At 46.8% G+C, this 16,441-nt stretch overlaps 1 protein-coding gene across 3 annotated transcripts in view; it reads right to left on the reverse strand.

Annotated features, from left to right (window-relative positions):
- The window catches only part of LOC144129183 (uncharacterized), a 79,050-nt gene extending 63,029 nt beyond the window's left edge, over positions 1-16,021 (reverse strand). Inside the window, exons 1-2 of one of the 3 annotated variants that reach the window (XM_077663162.1) lie at positions 7,418-7,647; positions 4,794-4,946 (exon numbers count right to left, since the gene is read on the reverse strand). The gene's annotated coding sequence lies outside the window, so the exon portion shown is untranslated. Of the gene's footprint in view, positions 1-4,793; positions 4,947-7,417; positions 7,648-15,926 lie in introns of those variants that run through there. The other 2 variants (XM_077663161.1, XM_077663160.1) reach the window with 2 other exon arrangements.
- Positions 16,022-16,441: the final 420 nt, after the last annotated feature.

Raw genomic sequence — 16,441 nt, forward strand, 5'->3', positions numbered from 1 at the left:
TCAGTGTGTCTCAACGTCGGCCATTAAAAAGAGGAAAGAAACCGGAGACAGAAGGTATATGTGCGATCTCTTCAACGCTTTGGACGCGAGTTATTCGGCAGAAGAGAAGGCGTACCGGAAGGCAGCAATCTATATATTCCTGGAGCAAGCAGTAAATTTTTTTTTAATAGCAAAGGAAAAGTAGAAAATCTTCGGCGAGGAAATAGACTGAGGAGTTTAAACAAACAAACAAACAAACAAACAAAGGCGTGGAGCGAGAAAAAAAAAGGCCAGAAGTGTGACTCTACACGAAACCAGCTTTGAAACGAAAGCGCTGTATGTCCCGTATAATCACGCTAGCTAGCCTGAAGTGCCGCCTTGGAGAATTTGGGAAGCAACGAACGTGTGCGCACATGTATCTACGAATTCGCGAATAGAAAGGACCACGCATTCTCAGCGCGCTTCGGTGATGACGCGTACGAGTTTCATAACATATCTCTCGCATTCTGCAAAACTGCATGTTCGGACAGAAGTAAGGTATGTACCTACTGCCTAGCAGCGCTTTGTACAGTTCTGTCTATACTGTCCACACAAACTTCCTTCGCGAGCTCAGCTGTCACTCGGATTTGGCGTACGAAGGAACAAGCTCTACCTGTCGGAAAAATTCGATCCCAAAATGCATTGTGCCGCCTCCTCACGTGCGGCACCACCTGCCGATGACAGCGTTTCGCGCGAAACGCTCTGCGTGTGCCTGCGTTTGTCGCTCGCGCTCGTTTATACGCCGCCAGCTGCGTTTGTCAATACCAGTCGATGCATGCATACATAGGTGGAAAGTACGCAACTACCATGGGTGGCTGGCCCACGACATCAGGTCTTGTAGTCGAGGCAGTGGAATTTAACGAGGGAACACCGAGGGCAAATGGAAGATGTGCTGTATCTATAGGCCTCCTGCATGTTTGGAAACAAACGAGGTGGCGCTGCAGTCGCTAGCGGGCTCGCGGTAGGCAAGAGGCCAGGGAGTGACGTCGCGGAGAGGTCTTGAGCGCTGGTTTTCAAGCCTTGTAGGCGTGTTTTACAGTTATCGAAGTACACGGGCTCGCGCTGGCTACATACGGCGTATTCAGAGAAACAGTTCTCTACTGTGCATTGTATAGGTAGGTGGTTAGTGGCAAAAAGAAAAAACGTTTCTACCGGTGATTTATACGCATGACATTGAATAATGGGTTGGCGAAAATAATGAAGCGCCGACCAAAAGGTGTCAAGATGGAAGGACGTTTCGACTTCCACACGGAAGTCTTGTTCACTGATCAGTGAACAAGACTTCCGTGTGGAAGTCGAAACGTCCTTCCATCTTGACAACACCTTTTGGTCGGCGCTTCATTATTTTCGCCAATGTATTCACCCGACCAGACGAGATTTCATCGAACCTTAGATTTCATCATGAATAATGGGTTGTTGACACTGTGCACTAGCCGTAACAGTTTTACATCGAGACAGTAGAGATGGGAAGCGCTGGCTTTGTTTCAGCGGAACAGACATGCGTTCACCGTTACCGTTAGATGGCACACTTGTCGCGCAGTGTGAAAAGTGGGGACAGCGTCGTGTCCCCGATTTCCTGTTTCACGCGTAAGAGCTGTTTCTGGCCGTAAGATCACGCACCAGCCAGGCTGACTTCTTCCCTTGCTAAACTGGTCAATTTAGTGAGATTTTTTATTTTATTTCTGATACTATTTTCTTTCCAAGTCCTGGCCGTGACGAAAAATTATGGGAATATATTGAGTTCAGATTTATAAAATTACGCTTTTTTAGATGTGTGGTCGTCCAAAATTGCGGGGTGGCTGCGCTCCTGATGGTCCTGGCATGTCGAGAATTCAGCGGATTTCCGACGCCGGCGCACCACCCTCTTAATATCACGAAGAAGAGAGATCAGAGGTTTCGTTGATTTCAGTGCCGCATTTCTTTGATCAAAGCGAAAGCGAAGAAGCCATAAATAGTGAATAAACCTAAAGGTTCGTTTTCTGACCTTTCATATTTTCTGCGATTGGCATTACTCACCCCTTCACAATTGATTAACGAATGAAAATACAATGATACTATTTGTCGCGAATGATTGCTGAGACGTCGAGGAGTGTAATAAATTTCTCGATTTTTTTTTCCTACGTGTGCAGACCACTGTTAGTTATATTTGTAAGAAACATCTTCATGTAACTATGCACGCATAAGTAGAGAACACCTAAAAAAAGAACTAATAGCGTCATCATACAGAATGTCTCAGTGAACATGCTGGTGTAAAAAAATTTGTCCACTTCCTATTTAATTATTCAAGACCCGGGGGTAACTTGACGAGGATGTTAATCATAATCAACCGAAGAACTGTAGCAGGTATGGCTGAAAAAAAACGCATTAATGAAATTAGCATAGCAGTTTCATATTTGCACCGAATTTGGTTAAATATCTCATGCATAAATAACGAAAACACTTTCCTTTGCCGCGTCCCCTCTGAAACGCGCTACGTGTCTCTGTTAGCAGCCCGCCTGCGGCTGTTTCTTTCCAAACAAGCTTCGCGATCATGTACTACGTCATGAAACAGATTATGACACATGCATGATGCAATGAAAAAGCATGCGGCTTTTAGCACACTTAAAGTACGCTATTCTAAGCACGCCAACTTGACCGCGCAAGATTGACACAACGTACCAGACTTCTTTCTTCTCGAATCAAATCATTGTGCCGGTCGTATCAGAAATAGTTCGAAGTGAATATTAAGTGCCACAAACCGTGCCGCTACACGTTCGTATAACTTTTACACACGTTAAAACACGCTGTGCTATCAACAAAAGAACGCATTCCTTGGTGGCGAGTGAAGCTGCCGGAGCCCAGTGCACACCCGCTCAAGGTGATAAATACGTGCGCAGTTACATATGTGCTTTTTTTTTCTTTGAGCAATTTTAAGCGTACTATGCTGATGTTCAGGTGAATGGACGCAGCAACTTCACTGCTATGAAGTTCATTGAATGGCAGCGCCGATCGAAACCCAGACTTCGCGCTTTACTACCGCGGGCCATTTCCTGATGCGGTACTTATCTGAGACAAACCTATCAAGAATAATTTATTTTCTTTTTATGCTACTACGGGGATCCAACAATGACGCATCTGGTCAATACATGCTGCTTCTGCAGTGCGCAGGCATCATACAGCCGCCGGTAGTTGCGGCAGCTGCGGTAGGCGGAACATGTTTTGCCTACCGTGCAAAAGTCGCTACTGACATCAGCGCCATCGCATCTTCGTGACGTCGAGGCGTGAAGGATGTCTGTAGGTTACTGCTTTCTGTTGACGAAGCAGCTGCTCTCGCTGCAAACGGAGGTTTTTGTAAGATATAAATGGTGACCAAATTAAAGGACAGGTGTCGCCGCCGCCGGCCCTTTTCGCAAGCAAGCTTCAGTGACGTCAAGATATTTTTGTTCTCTTTTTTTGCGTGCGCGTAATCATGAGGTTAGCCTACATCGTAATTAACTTCTAAGGAGCGATAAGAGAATCCTTTTTGGTCTTGATTACGTGAGTTTGAATCGAGTGGCAAGAAAAAAATATATTAATAATAATTGGTTTTTTTGGGGGAAAGGAAATGGCGCAGTATCTGTCTCATATATCGTTGGACAGCTGAACCGCGCCGTAAGGGAAGGGATAAAGGAGGGAGTGAAAGAAGAAAGGAAGAATAGGTACCGTAGTGGAGGGCTCCGGAATAATTTCGACCACCTGGGGATCTTTAACGTGCACTGACATCGCACAGCACACGGGCGCCTTAGCGTTTTTCCTCCATAAAAACGCAACAGCCGCGGTATATTGCATTTTGAAATTCTCAGTGATTTCTCTCTTTTGCTGTCGACCAAACAACAGCATAGCCGGAAGAAAATTGGATGGAATTGTTCTGTTGGTCCATACAGGAGCATTTCTCGATGCCCCGAAGCAGCCCATCTGCGGGCTGTATATAAATAAAGCTGCGGTTTATAGCAACGCAGAATGAAGTAGTTATCGGAGTAATTTAAATGAATTTAACAAACTGAACTTTTTCCCAACTCCGAATCCTCCTAGCACGAGCGCTTTCATGGCGAATAACAGGAGAATGAAAAATCAGAGAAACCACTCGCAAATGCGTGAGGTAGCCCCGCCGCGGTGGCTCAGTGGTTAGGGCGCTCGACTACTGATCCGGAGTTCCCGGGTTCGAACCCGACCGCGGCGGCTGCGTTTTTATGGAGGAAAAACGCTAAGGCGCCCGTGTGCTGCGCGATGTCAGTGCACGTTAAAGATCCACAGGTGGTCGAAATTATTCCGGAGCCCTCCACTACGGCACCTCTACTTCCTTTCTTCTTTCACTCCCTCCTTTATCTCTTGCCTTACGGCGCGGTTCAGGTGTCCAACGATATATGAGACAGATACTGCGCCATTTCCTTTCCCCCCAAAACCAATTATTATTATTATGCGTGAGGTATGAACCACCCTTGTCTGGACGTAGGTTTATACCTCAAGAAGCAAAAACGGCCATAAAACCGAACCGCGTGTTTCGCGTTATGGCCAGCCTCATTTCTCGAAGTCACTTCTTTTACCTTTCCCATACATCGCCAACTACCGATTCATACCGAGATCCTGCCGCGGCTACCGTCAAGGACGAAAGAAAGAAGGAAACAGAGAGGGGAAGAAAGATGGAAAGGAAAAGCTGCGTCTTCCTTCACTCCGTGTCCACTCTCTCCCCGGCTCTGCGGGCAGCACACGGATAAAGAAGAGCCTGCTTTAAAAAAAAAATAAAACGATCCCATCACCTGCGTGGCCCGCAAAAGCCGCCGGGTCCGGCCCGTCCGCTTGCCCTCCTGGCCTCAGCGGCGGTGCGTGGCTGAGGAGAAAGTACGCCCTATGCGGTTCCGAGCTGAAATACCACTTCTGCGTAGCGGCCGTTCCACGAAGACCACCGCACGCTGGGCGGGAAGAGAGAGAGAGAGAGGGGGGGGGGGGGGGGGGGGGGGGACGGCGTGAGCGGGCTGCCGGCGGCACAAAACGAGGCACGCACGGAAGCAGCTCAAGAAAATAGAAAGGAGCGCGGCGAGTCTGCGCGTGCGTGTTGTGCGCACGTGTGCTGTTTGCTGTGCACGTTACTTTCTCGTTCCCTACGTTCTCGGGTCGGCTGATTGGGCCTTCCTAACCGATACCTGAGGCGGATCTTGCATTGTGCCTCAGATCACCGGTTGCCTCGCGTCCCTCATGATTGGACTGCTGTAATATGCATGGCCTGCGAATATAGCGGTGCAATGAAGGGTTTAACGGTGATTGGTTCGGGAAGCCGGTGATCTCGTCCGGGGGGGCGCACGTCGGACTCGCGCGGGGGAAGATTGCAGCTTCGGATTTGAATTCCCGTGCAGAGAACAGACGGCGCGAGATGAGGCAATCTGGGGTACGCCAACGGAGGTAGTGGGAAGACGCAGGAGAAATAAATGAGTGTGTAAGGAGCGCCTAAGGTTGAACGTAGGAATATAATAGCTTCTACATCCTGGATTTTTTGTTTTCTGTATGCATCTGGTATCGTACCTCCGAGTTGTAGAAACAATAGACACAAGTCCAACCTTCACACATCATTTAAGGCTTTCTGCGCCAAACGAAGGTCGCAGTAAAAAGGGGCCGTTATGTTGGCGCGTTGTGCTTCCAGTGACGACGACGTTTAAGGTTCAGGTACCACATCACAATCTGACATATACGGCGGAAGCACCAGCCAGGCAACCACAAGAAAGATTGATCGCTCAAATGGAGCACATGTACATCGCATGATCGCTTGTGAGAAGACCATTTGTATGTGTCTTGTTTAGCGCAGCTGTAACTACTGTTGTTTTTCTCGTTGTATTTTCGAAAGCATTCCGAAATGCATTCCGCTCAAAAATTTACACCGCTGACTTACAGCCGCCGCGGTGGCTGAGTAGTTATGGCACTCGGCTGCTGGCCTGAAAGACGCGGGTTCGATCCCAGCCGCGGCGGTCGAATTTCGAAGGAGGCGAAATTCTAGAGGCCTGTGTACTGTACGATGTCAGTGCGCCTTAAAGAACCACAGGTGGTCGAAATTTTCTGAGCCCTTCCCTACGGCGTGTCTCATAGCCTGAGTCGCTTTGGGAGGTAAAACCCCCATAAATTAAACATCGCTGACTTAGGTAACAGCTGCATTGTCACTAGTCCGTTAACCAAACCTGTATGGTTCAATCTCTGCAAATCTAGGCGGATTCAGGGGGCAGGAGATCCGAAGGGGAAATTTTGCATTGAGAAAACATGCTGTGACCCATTTGTTCTACGAAATAAGTCTAGGAAATTCATGGTTCAAATTGGGCCACCCCCTCCACGACTGACCCATAAATCCACCCCTGGTCCAGTTTGAAACAAGACGCTGGATACTTGCTTGTTATTCTGAAGTGAGACTGAGGGCAGGTTATGACGCACTGGCCCAAAAAAACAAATCCATCTGGCGCTCGTCTTAAGGCTGTGAATCCTGTTGGCACGCTGCTGGCTACGGCTCGTAACAGCGCGTGTATATTTAGGTTCCCATAGGGGAACGCTTCGCACAGCTGTCTGGCAGCGTTATGAAGGAAGCTGCACTACTGAGGTCGGTTTCATAACGTTTTGCGTGACTCATGCGCACGGCCCAGACCGTACGCCATTACTGAGCCGACAGTAAAGTCTCGTAGTCTCTTTTTAGGCAAGCTAGACGAAGCTCGCAATGCAACGGTCTTTAGAAACGTGTCGTCGTTCAAGCGTAGAAAGGGGAAAAAAAAAAACTTCGTTGTCCTCACCGATTATTATGTGGTATCACTACTCGTCTCATTGCCTCTTAGAAGCTCCGTGCAAGAATGCCGAATTGTTTACAGGAACAAATAAAGTTGAGGCGGATTGGCGGGAAGATCTCTTTCAAGTTCTCCTTGACCAAGCTGCTGTGCGGTAGGGGCACAGAAGGTCAGTTCATTCAAAATTCCCCTACATGCACGGGGTTCCTAACGACAAAATAATTATCGCATGTGACCGACTATTCTCGGAAGTCATACATACATGGCAGCAAAGAAAAGCCACCGAAGTCGCACTGTAGGTGTGAAATTTTACACTTTATCCGCATAGGGCAGAAAATCGCGGATTGAGTGATCACATTTCTGGGAACATTTTTTTTTCCAACCCGACAGCCCTGTTTTATGCTTTTTAACTCAAAAAAGAAGGGCGAAGAACATTTACCCCAGCATGTCAATGGTGCAAGACAGAGCACCAATCACTTTCGCAGGCAACGTTCGCCAGGCAGGAAGTGCTGTCAAGAAGAAGGTAATATACCGCACGATCACCGGTCACGCGCGGGCTCGACAGCACAGCCTTGTTATTAAAATTACTACTGGTTATTAAACACTGCACTCGAGCAGGTGCTCCTTACCCGAGCGTCGGCTGCTCCTGGGCTACTCCCGCCGCCGCTGTCTGCGAGACCTTGCTGCGCCGTAATCCACACCAGTGAAGGTACCTGAAGGGCAGCGCGTTTTCCCGCCAGGAGCACGCAGAGGGGAGGAGAACGAGCCACACACGCTGCTACGAGCGTCGCGCGCACCACAGCCCGGGAACGGAGAGAGATCCCCCGCCGACGGCGCCCGCGCTGTTGTCGAGAGGACTGGCTGGCTGCAGCCGTGGCAGCCGCTGCGACAACGGCCAGCGGTCTCCTCCCCTTCCTCCTTATCTCTCTCTCCTCCTCCGCACAGCACGGGAGAACGGGCTGTCTTCTCTCTCTCTCTCTTTCTACTACCACCCTTCTCTTTGGCGTCGTGCTTTCTCCTTTGCTTTTCGCTCCTCGCCCCTCTTTCCGCCGTTAGTCGGGCTCTCTCTATCTCTCTCTTTCTCTCTGTCTATCTCTGCTGCTCCTCCCGAGAACGCATCGATGTGGAGCGCCCGAGGCTGACCGAGTTTTCCGGACGGGACTTGGAGCTCTTTCTTTCCACTTAAGGAGAGCAGTTGGCGCCGCAGAAGCGTTTCCCATGATGTACTACATGCATGCCGTGCACGTAGCCTGCGATGCCTCTTCACTGCCGAGGCGGAATGGTGTCGGGCTGGGTCTAATTGAACTATATGTCTGCGAAGCACTGGGATGGTTGAGCCCAAAAGATAATTTTTGCTTACGTCCTTAGACGCCGGGACGTGTGTTATATAGAGGGAACTTTCTTCGCGCAGTGTGTTGAATTCGATAGCAAGTTTCATTAAGCAGCAGCGCCAGCTCTTGGCAGTTTTTTTTATTTTTTGAATCATGCCGTTTATCTCCCGACCCCTTCCTGAATCGCAGTACACTTAATTCTAAACCAAGTGTATTTGGCATCACAAGATATTGGTAACTGTTTACTAGCGAGTCTCTTACCACGACTAGCGAAAGCACACAATAATATTATTGTAGCTGCAGATTGAGGTACTCACGTTCTACGCTTAGTAACTGCGTAGCGCACGGGCTTAATTAGTCGTGATGAACTAAATGCTATCGATTGAACGCCGTCATGGAGAACACCGGATGCGTTTAAAACGTTATTGGGTCTAAAAACGGACATTCTAGGTTTCTGGTCACCTGTGGCATCCGGTTGGTGCTTGGATGCATAGATATGTAACGTAACATTCGTGTATTGAGAGCCTGTGGTATCAGGAGGAGGGAAGCCTGGCGACGTTCCTGGCAGGGGACTGACTGCAGGTGAGCTTGATAAGGAAGGAGTGATGGTGCTGAGCCCCTTTCATTAACTGAATGCATTTAAAGTAAGTCTGCTATTTGACAACGTACTCTCTCTTAGTTGGTGATGGGACTTACCGCTGCTATTGAACTAAAGGCCAATCTCTTAACTCCGTCAACTGTGCTGTACAAACTATCACCTGACCAATCTGATTTGAGCAAAATGAGAACATGTTGGTATGGCACAACTGCCGGTGTGAGCGTACAGGAAATAATTCGAATTACTTACAAGCAATTTTTTTACACACCCTATATATGGTGCATGGTCACCTGTGAGGATATTTTTTTTTTTTTGCAGCTTCCATGGGATCGAAACTTTCGCGCTCGGGTGTAAAATACGACAATGCATTCGTCCCTACAAGATCTGGTCAGTTGTGTTGACCCGCCGCGGTGGCTCAGTGGTTAGGGCGCTCGACTACTGATCCGGAGTTCCCAGGTTCGAACCCGACCGCGGCGGCTGCGTTTTTATGGAGGAAAAACGCTAAGGCGCCCGTGTACTGTGCGATGTCAGCGCATGTTAAAGATCCCCAGGTGGTCGAAATTATTCCGGAGCCCTTCACTACGGCACCTCTTTCTTCTTTCACTCCCTTCTTTATCCCTTCCCTTACGGAGCGGGTCAGGTGTCCAGCGATATATAAGACAGATACTGCGTCATTTCCTTTCCCCAAAAACCAATTATTATTATTATTATTATTATTATTATTATTATTATTATTATTATTATTATTATTATTATTATTAATATTATTATTATTATTATTATTGTTATCAGTTGTGTTGGCATACTTCCTATATTACGCACCACCCTGAGCGTCTTGTTACTAAGTATTTCTTTGGTAGATATGTACTATGTAGTTAAATAATAGTCCAATGTATACTGCAACCAGCAGTAAACGGAACACGGCTCCACGAATTCAGTTAAGCGTGACCCAGGGAAATTACGCAGGCTCAGTGTGCCTTGTATGCGAGCGTTCTAGCACATTTATGCTCCAGGATATTGCGCTTTCAAATTCCAATTATCCCTCATGACAGTGCCCTTACACCACGGGACCGCGCTTAGTTTACTTTTGACGCAACTCGGCATTGCTTACAGAAGCTCTTCAGTGTTTTATAGTCTCGAGGCATGCATTAAACTTTCCTCAAGATAACGGCGCGTGCGCCAAATCTCCCCCTACAGGTACGCCTAAGGTTCTCTGCTTTGCCTACAGCTTCACACAGTGACGTCAACTCTTCTTCCTTTCATCATTTTCTTTGGTATAAGTAGAGCTATAGTGAAAGTCTGCAGGCCCCGCTCTTCAGCACTCTTAACACAAAAGCGACATTTTTCTTTTCCTGTTCGGGAATCGCTGAATAAATCTCAGAAAGGCTTCAGCTGAGCACTAGAATGGCCTGACAGGCTCCGAGATTACACGCCCTTTGTCTAACTGGCGTCCCCGCTCTGTCTAGCTTGACTGGAGAGGCAGGAAAAGCGAACCGGGAAAGTTGCTATGCTCGTGGGAGCATTTGTGCGAACTTTTCTTACAGTTCATCCTTGTTTCCTAATTTGCCTACGACGCCCCCGCTGTGCAGTCTGGCTGTTCTCAGCCTTTTTCCTATGCACGCGCCTCGACTCGCAGCTGCCCAAGCGATAAGCGTCAAAAAGAAAAACTACTCGTTTGCAAAAGCGGCTTAAAAATGCGCTAAGCGCAGCTTAGCGTAGCTGTATTGATAAAAGCTGTTTTATACTTCTTTTTTCTGTCTTCCTGCGGCGTGGGAGAACATGGCACTGGATGTCAGGCTGATTTACGATTCTGAGAAAAATCCACCGGCTGCGATGGGAAGCGGAACGCGGTGAAATTTGAAGGAAGTCTCAAGGGCGTTTCGTAGGAAATCTGCATGAGCGGGGGGGAATAAATCGTGGGAGGAAACGCAGACAAAACTGAGCGGAAGGAAAGTATGTGAAACAAAAAGACAAGCAAAGCGAGTCGAATGCGTATCTTTTTCCTCTTTCTGACTTTCTGCATTCAACCTTTATTTCTTCATTCCTCTCGTTTCCACTCGTCGTTGCTTTTTGAAGCGTTCCCCATTCCTTGATTTGCGCGCATTTTCCCGCATAATTTCTGCGTTGCCTATATTTATCCTTGTCAAAGTTACGGTAAGTCTTTGTTTTCTGGAACACCGCCCACAAAATGCAGCAAAACGAATGTGAATGTGTGCGGAAATAAAGAAGAAAAGAATGAAACTGACGAATGAAAGTTTCAAGGACGAAAGAATAACGCGTGGATCAAAAGAACGAGAAAAGTAAAGTTAAATTTTAAACCGAAAGAAACGACACAAATTGCTCACGTGCAGGCAAAGCTTTTCCATCTCACAAGGAGGTCTAGTTATTCAAGCACTTGCTTCGCATGAGCGATCCACAAAAATAAAAAGCAAAATCAAATAAGCAGACACAGTCTTGTGATTCAGGCATTGTCGTGATGAATTTCAATAGACCCAGCTGCATAAAGAATGCCGGCAATTCTTGAGTGCGACAGGTTATATCGCAAAAGCCCGCCGGCGGGAATGTAGTACCAATCGCAGCAAAAGCTTTTGGCACTCAGAATTCTATCGCCATGCATTTTAATATATTTCCAGGTAGAGTCTATAACACAGACCCAGCTGCATAAAGAATGCCGGCAATTCTTGAGTGCGAGAGGTGATATCGCAAAAGCCCGCCGGCGGAAATGTAGTACCAGTCGCAGCAAAAGCTTTTGGCACTCAGAATTCTATCGCCATGCATTTTAATATATTTCCAGGTAGAGTCTATAACACAGACCCAGCTGCATAAAGAATGCCGGCAATTCTTGAGTGCGAGAGGTTATATCGCAAAAGTCCGCCGGCGGGAATGTAGTACCAGTCGCAGCAAAAGCTTTTGGCACTCAGAATTCTATCGCCATGCATTTTAATGTATTTCCAGGTAGAGTCTATAACACAGACACAGCTGCATAAAGAATGCCGGCAATTCTTGAGTGCGAGAGGTTATATCGCAAAAACCCGCCGGCGGGAATGTAGGACCAGTCGCGGCGAAAGCTTTTGGCACTCAGAATTCTATCGCCATGCATTTTAATATATTTCCAGGTAGAGTCTATAACACCGCCTACTGAATACCAAGAACAACTTTACTGGCGGACCTCGAAGAAGGAACCTCTGCGGTGAATTAATAACATTATGAGGGACACCTAACGACAAATGAATTCAGCATGCGGACTTCATCTAGTGCATGTGTGAATGGATCAACCTGGCGCTGGAAAGAAGCAGTACAACTTAAGCGAGATTGTTCTTAATGCAGCAGAGGAAACAATGCGTCTGTAGGTAGCGAAGAGGGCCATAAAGACTACAGCCATAATGATGATGTAGGCGAAGAGAACAGCGAACCCCTTGCACTTAACCACTGCAGCTCAAAAAAGAACCGATGAGCGTTCAACGACGTTCTAAACGAACTTGAGCCTAGCAGCTCAACGCCACCGCCACTGAGACAGCTTGACGTGTCTGGGAGGTGTCTGGGACGTATCTGGGACGTATCTGGGACGCGTCTCCAGAATACTTCCAAATATCCTTCGGGACGGTGACGTAAGCCTATTGGGCGCTTGCTTATGCTGATTTTACGTTATATAATAGTTACAGACGGCACAGTGGTATCTGAAACACGAAGCCCCTCAAAACACACAGGAAGCATCGCCAGCTGGCACGTTATCCGTCACGATGTGAAATCGGGGCGGGAGGGTCAAGAAAAGTAGGTCGAACGTTTCCACCCAATTCCCGCTAAATGAGCCTCACATAGTGTCCCGTGTACTAATTTGCACGCTGCGAGACAGTTGCACTAAAAATCAGGCAAATCTTTTATTTCGACAATATGGCCTCGCAATCCTTTCAGCCAGCAGTGCTTTCTTCCGGGGTTCAACGCGCGTGCTGTTTTGTTCGTAACAGCATCGCCGCCTCGCGTTGGGAGGCCGAACGAAATGCAGACCGCCATTAAGGCTAATTGACCACGCCCCTTAGGACGTCCCATTTGCTTGCTTCTGCCTTCGCCCCAGTTCTGTCACCCGGGGATGACGTATGCATACATATTCGGCTCCAGTGGGACGGCTATGCTTCCTGCCGAGTGAGCTGTTTCACCGCTGTTTGGCAAACATACGCTGCACGCGAGACGAGACAGTTTGGCGACTCTCTCCCTCTCTCTTGTGTTTCGCTTTCACGCTCCGTTGTTGCTGAGTGAATGGGGCAAAAAAATGTCACAATAAAGAGAATGATCTGAGCGGTCTGCCAGAGGTCTTTGTTGAACTATTTCTTGTTGCGAGAAGGTTGTTGAATTTCGAAGTTTATTTACGAACTTTCTTCACAAGAAAGAAGGTCGCTAGGGCAGAAAGCTGCGCGAGTAGCGGCTTGACGAGGCCCTAGCTCTAAATGTTGGCAGTCGTTAGCGGGCGTCAAAACAGTAGTATGTGTTACTTGCTACACAAGAAAACAAACCAATAATAATCTCTTTTTGTGAGAGCAGTGCTGTCTCTGTGGACCATTTCTTTTGAAACCCGTGTTGTCAGTCTGTCAGCAGATTAAAACGTTCTTGATAGGAAGATAACTTGTAGTGAAGAATTTTCTCCAAGGCCTTTGAAAAATGGGATAATATTGATATAAGTCTATATTTTTCAAACGCGTGCTTGTCCCCGCCTTTAAATACTAACACAACTTTGGTAATCTACATAAGGCTAGGAAAGATGCCAGAGGCCAATGACATATTAAAAATGATCGCAAATGGCGTGGATAAGCATTCAATAACAAACTTTATTCGTTTAATGTTCACATTATCAACGTCTTCTGCATTACTGTTTTTCATCTGAGGAAATATTTCGGTTATATGTATTGGTGCTAATACAAACCAGTGATCATGCTTTTCTGACGTAGGTAATAGGATCTTCGTACTGATTGTAGAAATAGTGTTTGCGACATTTGTTAGGTAATCATTGAATGCGTTGGCTAGTGACGTAGCATGGAGCCGTTTATCACCGAACACAATTTCTATTAGTTCATCTTTCTCTTCATAAGGACGCAAAACTGTTCATATTTTTCTTCAGCGTCTCCGGATGACTCCTCACAGCGTGCCCGAAGAGGTTATTACAGTACTAGCGCTTCGCTTTCTTGAGGGAAGCATTTATCTTATTTCTCCAAGTCTTGAAAGGCGCGAACTCGCTCGTGCTTTTGGATTTTATGAATTTGTTGAATAAATGGCCTCTAATATTAATCCTTCTTAGTAATTGATTGGTCATAAATGCAACAGAGGGCCTCAAGGAAGACCCTGTAGGCGGCATCAAGTGAACCGCTTTCGTAAACCTCCAGCCAACAAGTACTCGCGATAGACTATTTAAATGTCTCAAGCTGTTTCAACCTAATCGCATGCCTACGAAATGTTTTGGGCTCACGTATGTAAGATGTAAAAACTGTTCTGGTGAGAAGAAATTAAGCTAAGTGGCCACTGATGTCATATGTGATCGTTCCTGACAAAACTATCTGGTCGGGTAAGCAATTAGATATGGAGTTGTCTATTAATGTAGAACTCGTGTCCGTTATCCTGGCGGGACCATTTGAAATGTATTCGAAACCACTCACAAAAACGAGTTCTTTGAGGACATCTGAGGCATATAATAAATCTATGTTGAAATCTATGTTGAAGTCTCCTTTCAGCAAAAAGACAACACTTATTACAAATAGCGTAGTACAAATAGCGCAGAAAAAATAAAGCAATATTTTGAGACGCGTGGCGATATAGCAGAGCAAATATATAGGATTCATGCTGCAGACAAAGCATTTCAAAGGACTCATTTAGTTCAGTTAATTCTGAAATTACACAACAGTCAAGACATTCGTCGACCAGCATCGAAACACCTCGCCCTCTTTTTATGTCTCCCCGGATAAAAGATGCTGGTAACACTGCAAAACAAAGGGTCGTGAATCATAAGTGTACCATGTCTCAGTAAGTATTGCCACTTTAAACGAGAACTTCATGCTATCAAAGAGTGTTTCAACATCATATATTTTCGACTGCATTGAAGAGGCATTCAGATGAAAGATAAACCAAAAGCTTTTTTGTCACGTATTACGGAGGTGAATTTATCAGGGCTTAAGTACACGTTAGGCCTCATTCAAACAGAAAATCGTTTGCCTGCTCAACACAAATTTAGGTGCTCAAAGAAGCTAGGTCTCTTTCATCTTTGATTACTATTGCTGTTTCACGACTCTCTTTGGACCAGGACATTCCATTTCACATGGCATATGAAGTCATACCCTGACTCCTTAGCCAAAGACTTCGCTGCCGCCAACAGTGCCATTGCACGCTTAGTCATGTTTTCGCGAATGCATGAGTCTTCACCATTTTCAAGAAAAGCTTTTTGTGCACTAGCCGAGAATCTCGTACTTCTTGGCGTGCAAACACAACGATCACACGTCGCGCTTTCACTGGCTTTGCAGACAACCTATGCAGAGCCTTTAAAGCAGACTTTTCGAGCTTCTCCGCTCCCAGCTTTGCTGCCACTTGATTTACCTCCCCAAAGAGGTCCTCTCCACTTGTCTCAGGCAGGCCATAAATTTCAATATAAAGGCGCCTGTTTTGCCATTCTAGGCTGTCCACGTCGCGCTTAAGTTTTTCAATATTCATTGCAGTACTGTCTATATCGAACTTCTTTACTCGTCCTCGTATGCTCTTTATGTTGTCAGCCACGATGTGATGGTGTCAAATTGGTCGGAAAGCAGCTGTGCCGGTATTTCCATGCTGTCTATTTTATCATTAAGGGGAAGGAGTGAAGTCAGCTTCTGATACGTTTAAACAACGATACCTTTCAGTTCAGCAATACATTTCAGTGCAGCTGCCGAAGCGTTAGATTTCGAGCCGCCCGAACTACAAGCTTCACACTTCCACGATATGATACTAGAGTCACGCTTGCTGGTAAACATGTTCTCAGTCATACCGGAACACTCGACGTCATCGAAAGACAATTCCCATTCAAAGCAAACAATGAAGTTTGCGTCAACCCGGAGCTCAGACCGACATGCAACAACAACGTGTTTGAGCACTGCAGTGTGGAAGCTGGAAAAACTGGCACAGGCACCAGACAACTGTGTCAGCATTGACAGCCGCAAATAAACGTAGCAAGGAGTAAAAGCATGCAAAACGACTGACCTGGAATGTAGAGTACAGCGTTCCTTTCAAGTAACGGGTTGTCTCATGCCACTGCCGACAAATGCGTCGAGCGATGCGCCCCCCTAGGGTAGAGTGCAGGTGGTAGCTTTCTAAGTTCGCAGCAGCGCCTAGCAGGCGTCTGAGAACTTCCCTAGGGTAGAGTGCAGGTGGTAGCTTTCTAAGTTCGCAGCAGCGCCTAGCAGGCGTCTGAGAACTTCCTTGTTGGCTAGCACGGCAGCGCGGTAAATTCGACGGTTATAGGCGTACAACTGCGGTGAATTTTTGCAGAAGTTGCGTTACAACTGCAGGTCGAATGCGCTGGATAACGTTGCATACGACGTGTTGTCTCGTGCCGCTGCTGCCGCCGAATGCCATTTCAAGAAGACTTCGAAACTGCAAAAAATGTGAAAAGAGTGCGGGAGAAGAATAATGGTAACAAAAAAAAAAAACGGCGTGAGTCGCTGGCTGAGTGCGGCACGCATATTATGCTGAGGTTGTTAAAAAAAAAAAACTGG

This window comes from Amblyomma americanum, chromosome 4 (genome assembly GCF_052857255.1).
Source record: "Amblyomma americanum isolate KBUSLIRL-KWMA chromosome 4, ASM5285725v1, whole genome shotgun sequence".
Classification (NCBI taxonomy): Eukaryota; Metazoa; Arthropoda; class Arachnida; order Ixodida; family Ixodidae; genus Amblyomma; species Amblyomma americanum.